Source organism: Plecotus auritus, assembly GCF_963455305.1.
Source record: "Plecotus auritus genome assembly, chromosome: 11".
Lineage (NCBI taxonomy): Eukaryota > Metazoa > Chordata > Mammalia > Chiroptera > Vespertilionidae > Plecotus > Plecotus auritus.
In genome coordinates this window covers 37035301-37051309 of record NC_137777.1, presented here as the reverse complement: position 1 = coordinate 37051309, position 16009 = coordinate 37035301, and the positions used below count along the sequence as shown (strand labels likewise).

Sequence of the window (16009 nt, the reverse complement as noted above, 5' to 3'; positions counted from 1 at the left end):
CTCCTCTCCTCCTGTGCTGGTGGGTTGACAGCTGAAGGGAGCAGCAGCCACTGGCGAGGTTGAGTGCGGGCGTGGGCACTTCTTCCCAGGGTTTCAGAGGGTGTTGGGGGCTGGAAAAGAGGGAGGCTACCCCCTCCCCCACTGCTGGGTGGGACGTTTCGAAGGAGGGGTGAGCTGCCGCCAAGAGCCACCCCGCCCCACCGCCGGGAGCCACGAGTCGCCCGAGTTTTCGCAGCAGTACTTCCAGTCAGCACTGAGGACACTGAGCAAGCTGGAGGAGGAACACATGGTGATCGTTCTAGTGAGAGATACTGCCTAGCCCGGACTGCTTTCCCAGCTCCACATTTGTGTCACAAAAGCAATTATTTTAAAATCTGATCCACTGCCTCAGTCCTACCCCCTTGGTTTGAATTTTCTGTGCCAGGAGCCACAAGCCACCCCACCGCGCCACTAGAGCTTCGAGCTGCCCCACCACCGGGAGCCACTGCTCATGGGCTCGAGGGGGAGGGGGAGGGACCAAGAGGTGCTCAATGTACCTCATGGTGACTGGTCATCCGTCTGGTCGTTGTGGTCATTAGAGACACTTGCCTTTTATAATGTAGATAGTTATATATTAAAGATTTACAATTTTTATTTTTTACAGTAATGGAGATTTAATTTAACTTCCTATTTAAGTTGTCGGACTTCTAACATCTTAATGTACAACCAAGTTATACTAGTCACATCAGTTGGAGAAATTAATTTATTAAATAATATCAATTTATATAATACAATTTGTTTGGTAATAGTGACTTGCAGATTGACTGGCTGGCAACAACTTCAATATCATAAATCAGATGTCCTCAAACTTTTTAAACAGGGGACCAGTTCACTGTCCCTCAGACCGTTGGAGGGCCGGACTATAGTTTAAAAAAAAACAACTATGAACAAATTCCTATGCGCACTGCAGGCCTGGGACGAGTCGGCTGCTAAGCAGGACAGGCAGCGGCACCTGGCGGGCCGGATAAATGTCCTCAGCGGGCCGCATGTGGCCCGCGGGCCATAGTTTGAGGACCCCTGTTAAATGAAGGAACTGTTTCAGAGATGGCATGTGCTGGTCCCAAAAACCGCAGCCCTGAGTGCTCGCTTTCCTAGATGATACACCAATTTTATTAGCCATTATGCAGCATTTAAAAGAAAATAGGTGAGTGATGGAGAACCCCACTTGCCACTTGCATATAACAAATAATTATCCCTCATGATTATAAAGTACTTGCAAATCAAGAAGTAAAAGACCAGCCCTGACTGATTTGGCTCAGTGGATAGAGCTTCAGCCTGTGGACTGAAGGATCCAGGGTTTGATTCCAGTCAAGGGCATGTACCTTGGTTGCGGGCACATCCCCAGTGGGGGGTGTGCAGGAGGCAGCTGATCAATGTTTCTCTCTCACTGATGTTTCTAACTCTCCATCCCTCTACCTTCCTCTCTGTAAAAAGTCAATAAAATATATTTAGAAAAAAAAAAAAAAGACCAGAAACCCAATGGGAAAAGGAAAAAGACACAAACAGGCATTTTTTAAGTGGAAGCACAAATAGACAATAAATATGAATGTTTAATGATCTCACTGCTAACCAAAGAAATGTTAATTAAAACTGTTATCTCTTTTTTCCCCCCTCAAACTGGCAAAGATGAAAAGGGAGACACCTCAATATTGGTAAAGGCATGGGAAAAGTACAACCTTTCTTGTGGGCAACCTAACAATCTATATATATATAAAACAGGCTAATATGCAAAGTGTCCCCTAGAGCAGTGGTTGGCAAACCGCGGCTCGTGAGTGTGGCTCTTCCACAAAATACCACGGCCTGGGCGAGTCTATTTTGAAGAAGTGGCGTTAGAAGAAGTTTAAAAAATTTGGCTCTCAAAAGAAATTTCAATCGTTGTACTGTTGATATTTGGCTCTGTTGACTAATGAGTTTGCTGACCCCTGCCCTAGAGAATTTGACCGGGAAACTGGGAATTCAATCGCTTGCTATGACATGCACTGATCACCAGGGGGCGGCGCAGAATGAAGGAAGGCCCTGGTCAGCAGCCAGAAGGCCCCAATTGACCCTGATCGCCAGCCAGGCCTAGGGACCCTACTCATGCAAGAATTTCATGCACCAGGCCTCCAGTGTGTACATAAAAGCAATTTCACTTCTAGAAATTTGTCGTAAATAACCTGACACACAAAAATCTGAATAGAAAAAGCTATCCTCTTGCCCTAACCAGTTTGGCTCAATGGATAGAGAGGTCCCATGTTCAAGTCCAGTCAAGGGCACGTGCTCGGGTTGTGGGCTTGATCCCCAGTGTGGGGCGTGCAGGAGGCAGCCAATCAATGATTCTCTCTCATCATTGATGTTTCAATTTCTCTCTCCCTTTCCCTTCCTCTCTGAAATCAATAAAAATATATTTTTAAAACAGAAAAAAAAGCTTTCCTCTTAATTGTTTAAAAATTGGAAAACAAAAATATGTAACAAAAGAGGATTGTTTAAATACACCTCATGCATACCAATGAATATAACCTTATTTCTAGGCTTCTGAATCATTCTTCTACACTAGAAACCCTAAATCCCAATTTAACAGGTCTTTTCTACTGCCCTCTGAATAAACCCAGCTGATTTCTTAATCTTCTAACACTGTTGGATGAAGATTCTGTCTTATAAGTAGCATAAGATTGGAAAGATGAGGGATGCAAATGAAAGACTTAGCAAACTAAAAAACCTAAGTTTTAAGTCTAAAAAAAAAGTCAATACATAATCCAGATTATAATATCTTTTATTTCTTTTTAAAAAAAAAGTATATAGGCACATTCATTAAAAAGGTCCAGCACAGCCGAAACCGGTTTTGGCTCAGTGGATAGAGCGTCGGCCTGCAGACTGAAAGGTCCCAGGTTTGATTCCGGTCAAGAGCATGTACCTTGGTTGCGGGCACATCCCCAGTAGGAGGTGTGCAGGAGGCAGCTGATCGATGTTTCTCTCTCATCGATGTTTCTAGCTCTCTATCCCTCTCTCTTCCTCTCTGTAAAAAATCAATAAAATATATTAAAAAAAAAAAAAAAAGGTCCAGCACAGGAGCTGGCACATTTTCTGTAAAAGGCCAAATAATAAACATTTTAGGTTTTTGGGTCTCTGTCACAACCTACTCAACTCTGCCCTCGTGTAAAAAAAAAAAAAAAAGTAGCCAAAGGCCATATGTAAATAAGTGTGGCTATATTTTAAAAAATCATTTATGGATACTAAAATTTGATTTCATATAATTTTCACATGTCACAAAACAGTCTTTAAAATTTTTTCTCCAACCCCTTAAAATGTAAAACCCACTCTCACCTCACAGTTCATACAAAAACAGGCCTCTGGTCAGTAAGGCCTTCAGGTCAGTTTGCCAAATCCTAGTCTAGTGACTAGACACAGCCGTGGGCAAACTACGGCCCGTGGGCTGGTCCGGCCCGTTCGGCTGTTCTATCCGGCCCGCGGAGCCAAAAGAGCAGAGGGTTCTCTTGCTCTCCCCTCCACTCCTTTACTTTGAATTTATATTAGTTCACACAAACACTCCATCCATGCTTTTGTTCCGGCCCTCCGGTCCAGTTTAAGAACCCATTGTGGCCCTCGAGTCAAAAAGTTTGCCCACCCCTGGTAGAGCATGGTTAGTGGTTTATCCTTAAATAATGGGATTATAGTGTCATTTTTGTTGCTTACCTAACTTGTGTAATTTGTATCAATAGCACACAATAAACACATAAAAGAATACTTAAATAGCAGAGCAGTAGTTAGCATTTCAAAGATCAGTGATACAGTAATAATACTTATTACCAAGACTGCCCAAGAAAACAAACCTATGGGAAATAAAGTTTACCAGTATTTCAGAAGTTCCTGCACTGTACCATGCTGTCTTTTCTTCTCTTTTTCAGACTGTTTTTTTCCTCCATTCCTTTGCTTATGTCCATAAGTTCACCAGTTACCCACATCAATTCCTTTTATATGCACCAGGTCAAACTCAATTCTACAGGTCTTCTCTACTAAGACCAGCTGTATCTAATTACTCACTTCTCTAACATTGTTTGGATGAAGATTCTGTCTTAGTAGAAGATTGGAAAGATGAGGGATACAGATGAAAGTATTCAGAATAAACAGCCAATATATGCTAAGTGCCAAAAGAAGGTAGAGATTATTCACTGATGTATATATTTTTACCCCTTTTCCATGCCCCTTTAACTGGCATATACTATAGGGGGGGAGGACAGACACTTGTACTTATTGAACTACACCTATATATGTGGCTCATAACTTTAAATTCAATTGTATTAACATTTTACAGTTTCAAGGAAACCAAAATGCCTATACTGATATTGTACACATGTAAATTTCCAGGGACCCCTCCCCCCCCATTATGGATTTGTAACTCAATGAAAATAATTTTCCAGTTACATTACTCCGCAATTCTTAAGACATTCAATTATGGTTAAAAGAGCAAGGCCGTTGTCGTGACCAGGTTTAGCATCCTAAATCCCAGGTGTGCCCCACCCCCTTAAATCAGGATGACCTTAAGCAAACTGCTTAACCTCTCTAAGCCTTTTCCCCTTCTCTGTAAAATTAAGTATCTACTTCACGCGCCTGCTGTAAAAATTAAATGAACAGGTGGAAACAATTTCAGAGTGCTTCATACATATCAAGAGCTCCTTTAATGCAAATTACTAGTACTATTCTTACCGTCCAAAACCTATTCTTACCGTCCAAAACCAATAATGCGACTGTCAAACTAGATTATTGGGTACTTTTGTTTTCAGTGATTTTGAAAATCTGAGCAGAGGATAGTTAAAAACTGCCCGGCGGGGGAACTCACCCACATTCTTGTAGCAAACTAAATCAGCGCTGTCTGCACCTTCACGTGTGCCTTATTTTACACAACCCCTCGGGGAGCGTCATCACTGACCACCGCAAAGCCGTCGAAAGATGTAAACGAGATTAAACGATATGTCCGGGACATGCTTCCAACTAACCCGGGGAGGAGGACCAAGTCCGGCCACCGACTGGTGATTGATGGAGTTGGGTGACGGGTACGCCTAGTTCTTTATACCATCCTCTCAGCCTCGGCACCGTTTGAAGATTCCCATAAGAAAACGTGTTTTTACATGTCCAAAGGTCGGTCCTTTCCTTGTGGCTTACTGTAAATCCGGGTCATAGGAAGATTCACAGGGAAGTTCTGCGAGGCGACAAGTCAAACCACCACCCACGTCAGGTGAGGCCGCCTAAGCCTCCCAGGGACCAGCGGGGCGCTCCTCCTCCCGGAATCCCGAGGCCGGACCCGCGCTGTGGCCGCCGACGCCGCCCGCCCCGTCCGGGGAAAGGGCGCGACACCCGAGGGGACCGCCGCCTGGCGGTGAGCGAGCGAACGACAGGCTCCGAAGGTGGGGGAGGGGCAGATACACGGGTGAGTCCCAGCCTCCAGGGCAATTCTGCTGACTTCCCTCCGCTCTGCCAAACCTCCAACCCCTCCGGGCCTTCAGCTGCCTCGACTGCCGACAACCTCTCCGCTTCCCTTCAGCCGCCGCGCAGCCACCCAACCGGCCCCCGAAGCCCGCCAGCCTCCCCGCAAGCCCGAACCCCGCTCCTTCCCTGACTGTTACCAGGACTACCCAGCGCCGCGAGGCCCGGGGCGCCTCCTCGACCCGAAGCTAACCGTTCCCCCAAGTCCCCAGTCTCACCTGAGCCGCGAGGCAGCGAGGCAGCGAGGCGTCTTCCTCTGCTACTCCGGCTTCCAGCTTGGCGGTCCCAGGACGTTGCTGCCAATCACCCAATCTCCTCCCCAAGCCACGGCCAGACTGACCAATCAGCGGCTTCCTCCGGCCCGGAGGCGGGCCCCGGGCTCAGAGCGGAAGGCTAGGGTGCCGCCCCACGCGCCGGCGGCTGCCCCTCGTAGCCATTGTACGCACGCGCGGGGCTCCGCGGGTGCGGGCGCTTTCTCTTGGACCTCGCTTTGTGGCCTCACTGCTCCGCCCCGGGAAGTACTGTGTTTGTAAACCTCAGGCTCTAGGTGTGCGGGACGACCCTTTTCTGAATGTAGCCTGAAGTGTGCAATACCTTGAAAGAAGCTGTGAGATTTAAGCCCCTGTTAACCTAACATATGTTGAGCCCTTTCATCCCACGCTGTAGGCTGGTGTTCACGCGGGACATCTTTGGCCTCTACGGACCTCCTATCTGCGGTGCGTTTGTGTTTAGGGAGGATGAGGGTGCGGGGTCCTACAAAGTGCGTGATGGGTGAGGATTTTAGTTTACCATCTTCAGTTCCAGCATCTGTTTACTCTGATTCATTGGGACACCTGCTTTTTAATAGTGCTTTTTAAATAATATTCTAGGACACGCTGGATTTCAAATAATTTTGTCATGAAAATATAGCAAGGTGTGTGAAGGCCTGATAAAAGATTCCTATGTAGGGGAAGAAAACCTATCAGTATTTTATGTACAGCCTTTCAAAAGGCTGTTGCTGATAGGTTGTGTCACTTACCCTCCCATTGTAACTGATACCAGAGGTCACTGGGCTGGCACCCGCGCTCTCATTCTGATACTGGCTCCCAAGTCTTGCCCTGGCAAGGGCTTTCCTCTTTCAGCAAAACACTAATTCATTTACTCAACAAGGGCTTTTGCGGGGCCCACTATGACAGTACAAAGATTTTTTTTTAAGCCGTGAACCACACACTCAGTGAACCTACAGGCTAACAGGGAGATAGAAATGTAAATTTAACGTATGTAACCAAATGTTATAATGAAGGTATGGGGAGAGGGAGCCTGGAAGCTAACCCTGCCCAGAGAGGCTCAGGGAACACATCAGAAAGGGGTGAGTGGGAGGTCTAGGCGCCTGTCAGTACACAGAGCTGGGAAATATATTCCAATTTGTGTTTTCATTCTTGGTTTATATTTCTGTGATAGGCAGCATCTGAGAGGGCCACCAATCGTCACTTCCTTCTGGTATTCACAAGATCCCATGTCCACCAGCCTGTGAGAAACTGAATCCTGCTAACAGCCATGTGAGTGAATTTGGAGAAAGATCCTCTCCCACTTATGCCTTCAGATGACTGCAGCCCAACTGGCACCTTGATTGCAGCCTTGTGGAAGACCCTGAGCCAGAGATATCCAGCTAAACTGCACATGCAGCCCTAACCGGTTTGGCTCAGTGGATAAAGCGTCGGTCTGCGGGACTGAAAGGTCCCAGGTTCGATTCCTGTCAAGGCCATGTGCCTTGGTTGCGGGCACATCAATGTTTCTCTCTCATTGATGTTTCTAACTCTCTATCCCTCTCCTTTTCTCTGTAAAAAATCAATAAAATATATTTTTAAAAAATAAATAAAATAAACTGCACATGGATTCCTCATACACAGAAGATTTGAGATAAAAAATGATTGTTTTGGCAAGCTGCTACCTTTTTTAGTAATTTGTTGGTAAACAATGGACAGCTAATATGATTTCTGTCTCTGACACAAGATCAGTGATTCTTAAATATACTTTGAAGCTTGTTTGAAATACATAAGCCCAGCCCTGCCTGGTGTGGCTCAGTTGGTTGTTGGTTTGATTCCAGATTGGGGCACATGCCCGGGTTGCAGGCTCTGTCCCCGATGGACGGTGTGCAGGAGGCAACCGATGGATGCTTCACTCTCACATGGATATTTCTCTCTCTCCATCTCCCTCTCACTCTAAAAATCAATAAAAATGTTTGAAAAAAAATACATGAGTCCAGGCCTCTTCCTAGAATCTAAGGTGATTGTTATAGTAACTTTGGAAACAAATATAGAAGATTATAGGCAAACCATTTGGGGATTTTAGAAGAAAATAGACTTTATTTTTCTTTTTAGTGTATCTGATCCTGGAGTTCTTTACCCAAATTAATGGCTCAGCTTTCTTGGCAGAATCCAGATAGACTGTAACTTCATCTGCTAGTTGGAGTATTTATTGAATAGAGGAAAAGAATCAGAGCTTTCATTCACTTTGTGGCCTTGAAAAAATCCCTTGACCTTTCTATGCTTCCAGATTGCTAACTGGAAATTAAAGGATTATAATGCCATTATTTAAGCAAGAGATTTATCCATTATTAAATGTATATTAGGCTAGTATATTAGGTGATCAAGGGCCATTGTGGGCCAGCTTCCTTGTAGAGATTTAACAAAAGGTCAGGTTTCCATTTGTTCATGTTGGTAGACAGTGAAGCTTAATTCTGTTGTAGAAAGAATGTGGGTTTCCAAGCCAGACCGACCCATGTTCAGTTATGCCTCTGCCACATACCAGCTATGTGGCCTTGGGCAAACCCATCAGCTGCCCTTGGTCTCAATTTTCTGATGTGCTCAGTGGGGAAAATAGCCGCCTCAAAGGTGGCCCTGAGGACTGATGTAAAATACTAAAGGCAATGCCTGACTTAGCACAAGAGCCCTATAAATAATAGCTGTGAAGGACATATAGTCAGCTCACGTCATTGTGATCCAGTGGTAAAGTAGAGGACAAGTGTCCACATGTGTCCATCAGCCTGCTTCTCACATTAGGTTTAATGACAATCCCATTTAGTGAGGGAGGTAATATCTGCAAATCGTACACAGTATCTTCCATGGAAACCCAGACCCTTTCTCTCTAGCTCTGCTTTTTCTCCAGCTCTGATTGCCTGTCTGTAGGAAAGATAACACACTGGAATGGGCCTCAAATGGTCCTGAGTTAAAATTCAGGAAAACCTAGCTGGTAAAAGACCACAAGGGAGAGCAGTGAAGTGCCTGTGTGAGGGGTGCTTTAAGACAAGGTGGGGCTGGATGTGTCTGGGAGAGGATTTCAGCTACAGGACTAATTGGTGGGCCAATATCATCTCACATGAGGTGGAAGTTCAAACATGCAGCTAAATGCCTAATAGTTCAGATCCATTGGCTTCAAGCTCTGGTCACTATTAAAGGCAAATATCGAGAGAGAGAGAGAGAGAGAGAGAGAGAGAGAGAGAGTTAACTTTTAAATCCCCTTAAGTCACGTAAATCTCTGAATGTGTTTACCATGGTGCCCAGTGAAAAATTGTTGAGCTATTTGATTTAATCATGCAGTGTTGAGTATATTTGGTTGTTCTAAGCCTTGAAACTATTTTTTTTTCCTTCTCAGATCAGTGTACAAAGTGATCTGATGTATATCCAAAAATATGTATATCCACCTAAAAAAAAACAAAACACAAAAATATGTATATCTAAATAGTTGAAAAGATCACTGCCTTCCAGAGACTGTGGCATTTCTTTCTATAAACCAGGTCTTGGGATATACCCTGACCTGCAGAAATCTTTTATTTTAATATTTTTAAATTAGGTTTTATTTTTTAAATTATAATTACGGAAAATGTCAAACATACACAAAAGTAAGAAGCATATGCAATGAATTCTTATGTGTCCATCATACAGCTTCAACAATCAGCAACTCATAGCTACTGGTTCTATCCATACCCTTTCCAGGCCTCGTTCATTCATTTTGTTTGTTTGCTTGGAGATGCTGGAGAATAAACCCCAGGGGCCTCATACAGTCAAACCTTTTGATTCTTTTGACGTGAATCTCAGGCATGTCATTTCAACCATAAATATTTCAGTGTGCATCACCAGGAGTTAAGGAAGTTTTTTTTTAAGGAGTCTTTTTTAAAAACATAACTACAGTGCCATTATCAGGCCTAAAACATTGATCATAATGTTTCTTTTTGTGTGTGTGTGTGTGGTTTTCCAAAATGGATTTTATTAGAAACAAGACGAAAAGGGAAATCAAAAGGTATAAAAATACAAATGAACAGAAACAAGTGGTCATAAAATAATATTTCCCCTTTTCTTTTTTTTAATTTAATAAATCTTTATTGTTCAGATTATTACAATTGTTCCTCTTTCTCCCCCCAACCCCCATAGCTCCCCTCCATCCGGTTCCCACCCCACCCTCTGCCCTTACCTCCCCCCCACTGTCCTCATCCATAGGTGTACGCTTTTTGTCCAGTCTCTTCCCGCACCCCCCACACCTCTTTCCCCCCGAGAATTGTCAGTCCACTCCCTTTCTATGCCCCTGATTCTATTATATTCACCAGTTTATTCTGTTCATCAGATTTTTTATTCACTTGATTTTTAGATTCACTTGTTGATAGACATGTATTAGTTGTTCATAATTTTTATCTTTACCTTTTTCTTCTTCTTCCTCTTCTTAAAGAATAACTTTCAGCATTTCACATAATACTGGTTTGGCAGTGATGAACTCCTTTAGCTTTTTCTTATCTGTGAAGCTCTTTATCTGACCTTTAATTCTGAATGATAACTTTGCTGTGTAGAGTAATCTTGGTTGTAGGTTCTTGCTATTCATCACTTTGAATATTTCTTGCCACTCCAGTATGGCCTGCATAGTTTCTGTTGAGAAATCAGCTGACAGTCGTATGGGTACTCCCTTGTAGGTAACTAACTGTTTTTCTCTTGCTGCTTTTAATATTCTCTCTTTGTCTTTTGCTCTTGGCATTTTAATTATGATGTGTCTTGGTGTGGTCCTCTTTTGATTCCTTTTGTTTGGGGTTCTGTGCACTTCCTGGAGTTTTAAGTCTATTTCTTTCACCAGGTGGGGAAGTTTTCGGTCATTATTTCTTCAAATAGGTTTTCAGTATCTTGCTCTCTCTCTTCTTCTGGCACCCCCATAATTCGGATGTTGGTATGCTTGAGGTTGTCCCAGAGGCTCCTTACACTGTCTTCATATTGTTGGATTCTTTTTTCTTTTTTGGTTGAGTGTTTTTTGCTTCTTTGTATTTCAAATCTTTGACTTGATTCTTGCAGTCCTCTAGTCTGCTATTAGGTCTCTGTATAATATTTTTTATTTCAGTCAGTGTATGCTTAATTTCTAGTTGGTCCTTTTTCATATCCTCAAGGGTCTCACTAAATTTATCGGCCTTTTCTAGGAAATTCTTGAAAAATCTTATAACCGTGGTTTTGAACTCTATATTCAGTCGTTTGCTTTCCTCCATTTCTTTCATTTGTGATCTGTTTCTTTGTCTCCGCATTTTCACTGCTTCCCTGAGTTGGTAGAGTAGCTTTGTGTGGTAGGTATCCCCTAGGGCCCAGTGGCTCAGCCTCCCCAGTTACCTGAGGTGGACACTCTTGGTGCACCCCTTTGTGGACTGTGTGCTCAGCCTTGTTGTAGTTAAGTCTTGATTGTTGTTGGTATCACTGGGAGGAATTGACCTCCAGGCCAATTGGCTGTGAGGATCAGCTGTGTCTACGCTGGGAAAACTTCTGTGCTGGAGACACTCTTATGAGACAAGACTTGCAAAATTGCAAAAGCCTCTGTGCTCAGCTTGGATGGGGCGGAGTCTCAGGGCGGAGCAGACAGCCCTGGTTTCCCGTCATCCCTGCCCTATGAGGCCCCTGGGTCTCAGTGTCCCTCAGTAATCGCTGCAAGCACCTCTGAGAGAAAGCCACCCTCGAGTTTCGCCCACTGCCAGATAGTCCAGTTTCTCCCCGAATGAGTCTGGGTTCCCAGAAACTTACCCGGAACTGGAGTTCAGTGCAGTCGGGAGCTTCTGTCTCCCTCCCACTTTAGAAAGCCAGCCGCGCACTCAGCTGCCTGTGTACACAGCCGCCCGTCCTCTCCGCGTGCGAGTCTCCATACCTCAGCCTTTTGCAGCTCCTCTGAGTCTCAATGTGCTTTCCTCTTTTCTTCTAGTTGTAGAATTTTCACTCAGCCAGCTTTCCTGTGGTTCTGGATGGTGTCCGTTTTGTCTTTTAGTTGTAGTTTTGATATTGTTGTGCGAGGTAGCAGTTTAGGTGTTTACCTATGCCGCCATCTTGGTTTCTCCGATCATAATGTTTCTTAATATCATCAATCCAGTGTTCATATTTACTTGGATGTCTCATTTATTTTTTTTCTTTATTTTTATTGTTGACACTATTACTGATGTCCCCATTCCCTCTCCCTTTATTTTTTACTTTTTTAACAGTTGGTTTCTTTGAATCAGAATATTAAAAAGAGCTACACATCATGTTTGGTGAATATCTCTGAAATATATTTTATTTACATAACCCCCTTCCCCACCCTTTTTTGTTTTGTTTTAAAAAAGAAACAGATTTTTGTCCTATAGAAATTTCCCACATTCAGGATTTTGCTGATTACATTCCTATGGTGCCATTTAACAAATTCCTTCATCTCTTATTTTCTGTAAATTGGTAGTTAGATATAAAGGCTTGATTTGATCCAGGTTATATTTTTGGCAAGGATACTTCATAGGTAGTGGTGTATACTTCCATCAAAAGCTACATAATGTTCATGTGTTTCTCTTCTTTGTAACATTAGTGGCTATTAGTGATCATTGCCTACATCCATGATCTCATTAAGGGTTTGCAAAATGGTGATATTCTATCATTCCTATTAGTTATTTGGTTACCTTGAGGAATGTAAAGAAAAGCATGTTGAATGCTTGTTTCTTAATATTTACCAGTTTTCAGAATAAGAATAATTATCCCACATCACCTATTTTGTTACTCTGAAGTATAGTACATATACTAGTAAAAAAGATAAGTATAATTCTTGGTTTGATTCTCTTTACCAATTTTCAGGGAAATGAGTTGGTTCCTTCAAATTCTCTAAAGATGTTTCTTTTCTTTATCCCCTACCCCCAGGATCAGTAAGCACTTATGAATTTTATCCTTATAAATTAGCTTTTACCAGATCTTTTCTGGATAGCAGATTCTTATACAGAGAGAAGTGGGCTAAATATACATTTATGGAATATCTTCTAAGCATCTTCTCTAGCACTGAGCTATGTGCTCTTACACTATTTTATTTAATTCCGACAGCAGTCTTGGAAGGCAGGTATCTTGGTCTCTGTTTTTTTTTTTAATGTATTTTTATTGATTTCAGACAGGAAGGGAGAGGGAGAGACAGGAACATCAATGATAAGAATCACTAATTAGATGCATCCTGCACACCCCACACTGGGGATCAGGCCTGCAACCCAGGCATGTGGCCTGATTGGGAATCAAAACGTGACCTCCAGCCAAAACCGGTTTGGCTCAGTGGATAGAGCGTCAGCCTGCGGACTGAAAGGTCCCAGGTTCGATTCTGGTCAAGGGCATGTAACTTGGTTGCGGGCACATCCCCAGTAGGAGGTGTGCAAGAGGCAGCTGATCGATGTTTTTCTCTCTCATTGATGTTTCTGACTATCTATCCCTCTTCCTTCCTCTCTGTAAAAAATCAATAAAATATGTTGAAAAAAAACAAAAAAACAAAAAAAAAACGTGACCTCCATGTTCATACATCAACACAAAAAACATTGAGCCACACCAGTTGGCTCAATTTATATTCTTTACCCAATTTCTATGGGGTTGTTTATTCCCTTCTTGACAATTTGTAATTGATTTTTGAATGTTACACTTTTCAACAGAGCACAAAGAATAAGGAGGCTTTGGCTAGAACTAAATGATAAAGATTTAGTCAAGTGTCTTAGAATTTTCAAATCATAAACACAACTAGGCAATGCCCAGAATGTTTTGAAGAAGAAGAAAGAAAAGCTGAGAGTTCTTATAGTAAAAAGTACATTCTTGAAAAGACTCAGTCCTGCATCCTTAGCCTCTGGATTGTTCTGAGATGATAACCTTCCAGAAGACCAGTTGTCTGGATAATGGATATCAGGTGCTCTTGATGTGTAAACATTCTTTCCTATATTCTTTAGAGAGTTATCTATAGGAGATGTATATATAACCTTCAATTAGAATAATTTCTTCATGCCTCAGCTTACTTGGTTTTAGTAATTTCGCAGGTTGACCATAGTGACTCCTTTTTTATTCCTCACTCTTTTCCTGACCTTCTATCTGTCCAATGAGTTGCAGACTTACCTCAAACCTACTTTCTGTTGACATTGCTTATACATCTTTTTGCCATACAAAAAATTTCCTTTAAAACAAGTCAAATATGTGCATTTCTTTCTTTTTTAACTCCTGGGTTTCCAGTCTTATTTAAGGTCTCCCCTACTTCTTGTTGCATGTAGTAACCAATATTTTTCTGAAAGGACTTTTTTATGTTTATTTTTTTACAATTGAGTTTTTAATCCATCTGGAATTTATTTATTTTGCTAAATGATGGGTATGGATACAATTTTATTTTTATCCAGGCGGATAGTCAGGACTTCTATTTATAATTTTTTCTCATCCTTTAAAATTTTCTATTTTGACATGTTTTTAAGTATTAACATGATAGTATATATATAGAATTTATGAATAAATACACATACATATATCAAAGCTATAGGGTCAAAAAATGTTTTAAGCAAAAAATGTTTTGGAAACCATTGTACTAGACCATGAGCTCCTTGAGGACAGTAATTATGGTTTTCCTTATCTTTTCATTCATTGCTAAGACTGTCTCTTGCATGTATTTCAAAAATGGTTGTTAAAAAAAATTGAGTGAATGAAACTGCCATTATCTTATTCATGTGTCTTAAGCAACACAGCCATTGAGAAACTTGATATTCCAGCTGTGTCTTGTGGCAAGATATCTGAGGCTAAGAACAAGCAATGACTCATAATGGCAAATAGTATAACTTCACTGGTGTCAAGTTCATATACTTTCAATATGAGAATATAAACTATTTATTTATTTGTTTGTTTTTTATTCCTCACCCAAAGATATTTTTTTAAAATATATTTTATTGATTTTTTACATAGAGGAAGGGAGAGGGACAGAGAGCCAGAAACATCAATGAGAGAAACATCGATCAGCTGCCTCCTGCACACCCCCCACTGAGGATGTGCCCGCAACCAAGGTACATGCCCTTGACCGGAATCGAACCTGGGACCCCTGAGTCCACAGGCCGATGCTCTATCCACTGAGCCAAACCGGTTAGGGCCCAAAGATATTTTTCCATTGATTTTTAGGAAGTGTGGAAGGGGGAGAGAGAGAAACATCTATGTGAGATTGGTTGCCTCCTGCATGTACACACCCTGACCAGGGCCAGGGATCGAGCCTGCAACCTAGGTATGTGCCCTTGACAGGAATCCAACCGGGACCCTTCAGTCCGCAAGCCAACGCTCACTTTATCCACTGAGCCAAACTGGCTAGGGCAAGAATATAAATTCTTAAAGCCTTCAAGACTTCCCTATGACTTATAATTCATAGATGCTTATGAAACTGGTAATTTTTTTTTTTTGCAAATACGTCCCCTGGTTTTTAATTCCAGTCATCTACCCTCTATATGGCAATTTACTAGGAAAAAATGTCTTTGTCAGAAAGGTGATTACATTTAATTTTTTAAAATATATTTTTATTGATTTCAGAGGAAGGGAGAGCGAGAGATAGAAACATCAGTGGTAAGAGAGAATCATGGATAGGTTGCCTCCTGCGTGCCCCCCACTGAGGATGGAGCCCGAAACCCAGGCATGTGCCCTGGCCAGGAATGGAACCCTGACCACGTTCAACTACTGAGCCACACCAGCTGGGCTGGACTTACACTTTATATAGCTTTGTACACTTACAATTTCCTCCTCCCTCTCCCAATTCCAGAAATAGATTGGTTTGGTTGATAGTTAACAAGTGAGGCTTGTGGTGTTCCTAGCCCTAAACGTGTATCATCTCTTTTTTCTTTGTATTTTAGACTCTGTGTTCACTTACCACTCCCTCTTGTGACTTTGGGAAACAGAAACCATGCCCAACCTTTTTTGCAATAGGTCAAATAGTGCAAAAGAGACCTTTTCTACTTCACTTTGCTCCTATTTACTGTTTGAGTTTATCAGTAGGAAGCTTCAGGAGGATAATCAAGAATCAGGGAAGGTAAGTAAATTTGAGCAAAAGTAAACGTTTGGCTTTTAAATTCACTTACAGACGAATCAAAGTACTTTGCGGACTTCGCGCTGCTAGGAAAACTAGACATTAGCGAGAAATGAACGAAATAGAAAGCCTCCGATTGTGCTAGTGTTCTTGGAAAAATTCAAATACATTTTAAAGATTCTGAAGTAAGACTCACAGAAGCGAATGAAACATTATGAAA

The 16009-nt window shown here is 42.2% G+C and overlaps 1 protein-coding gene across 5 annotated transcripts in view; it reads right to left on the bottom strand.

Moving 5' to 3' along the window:
* The window catches only part of MTFR1 (mitochondrial fission regulator 1), a 66546-nt gene extending 60756 nt beyond the window's left edge, over nt 1-5790 (bottom strand). For 2 of the 5 annotated variants that reach the window (XM_080646731.1, XM_080646734.1), the window contains exon 1: nt 5718-5786. The gene's annotated coding sequence lies outside the window, so the exon portion shown is untranslated. Of the gene's footprint in view, nt 1-4855; nt 5216-5717 lie in introns of all 5 variants that reach the window. The other 3 variants (XM_080646732.1, XM_080646733.1, XM_080646730.1) reach the window with 3 other exon arrangements.
* Between the last annotated feature and the right edge of the window lie 10219 nt (nt 5791-16009).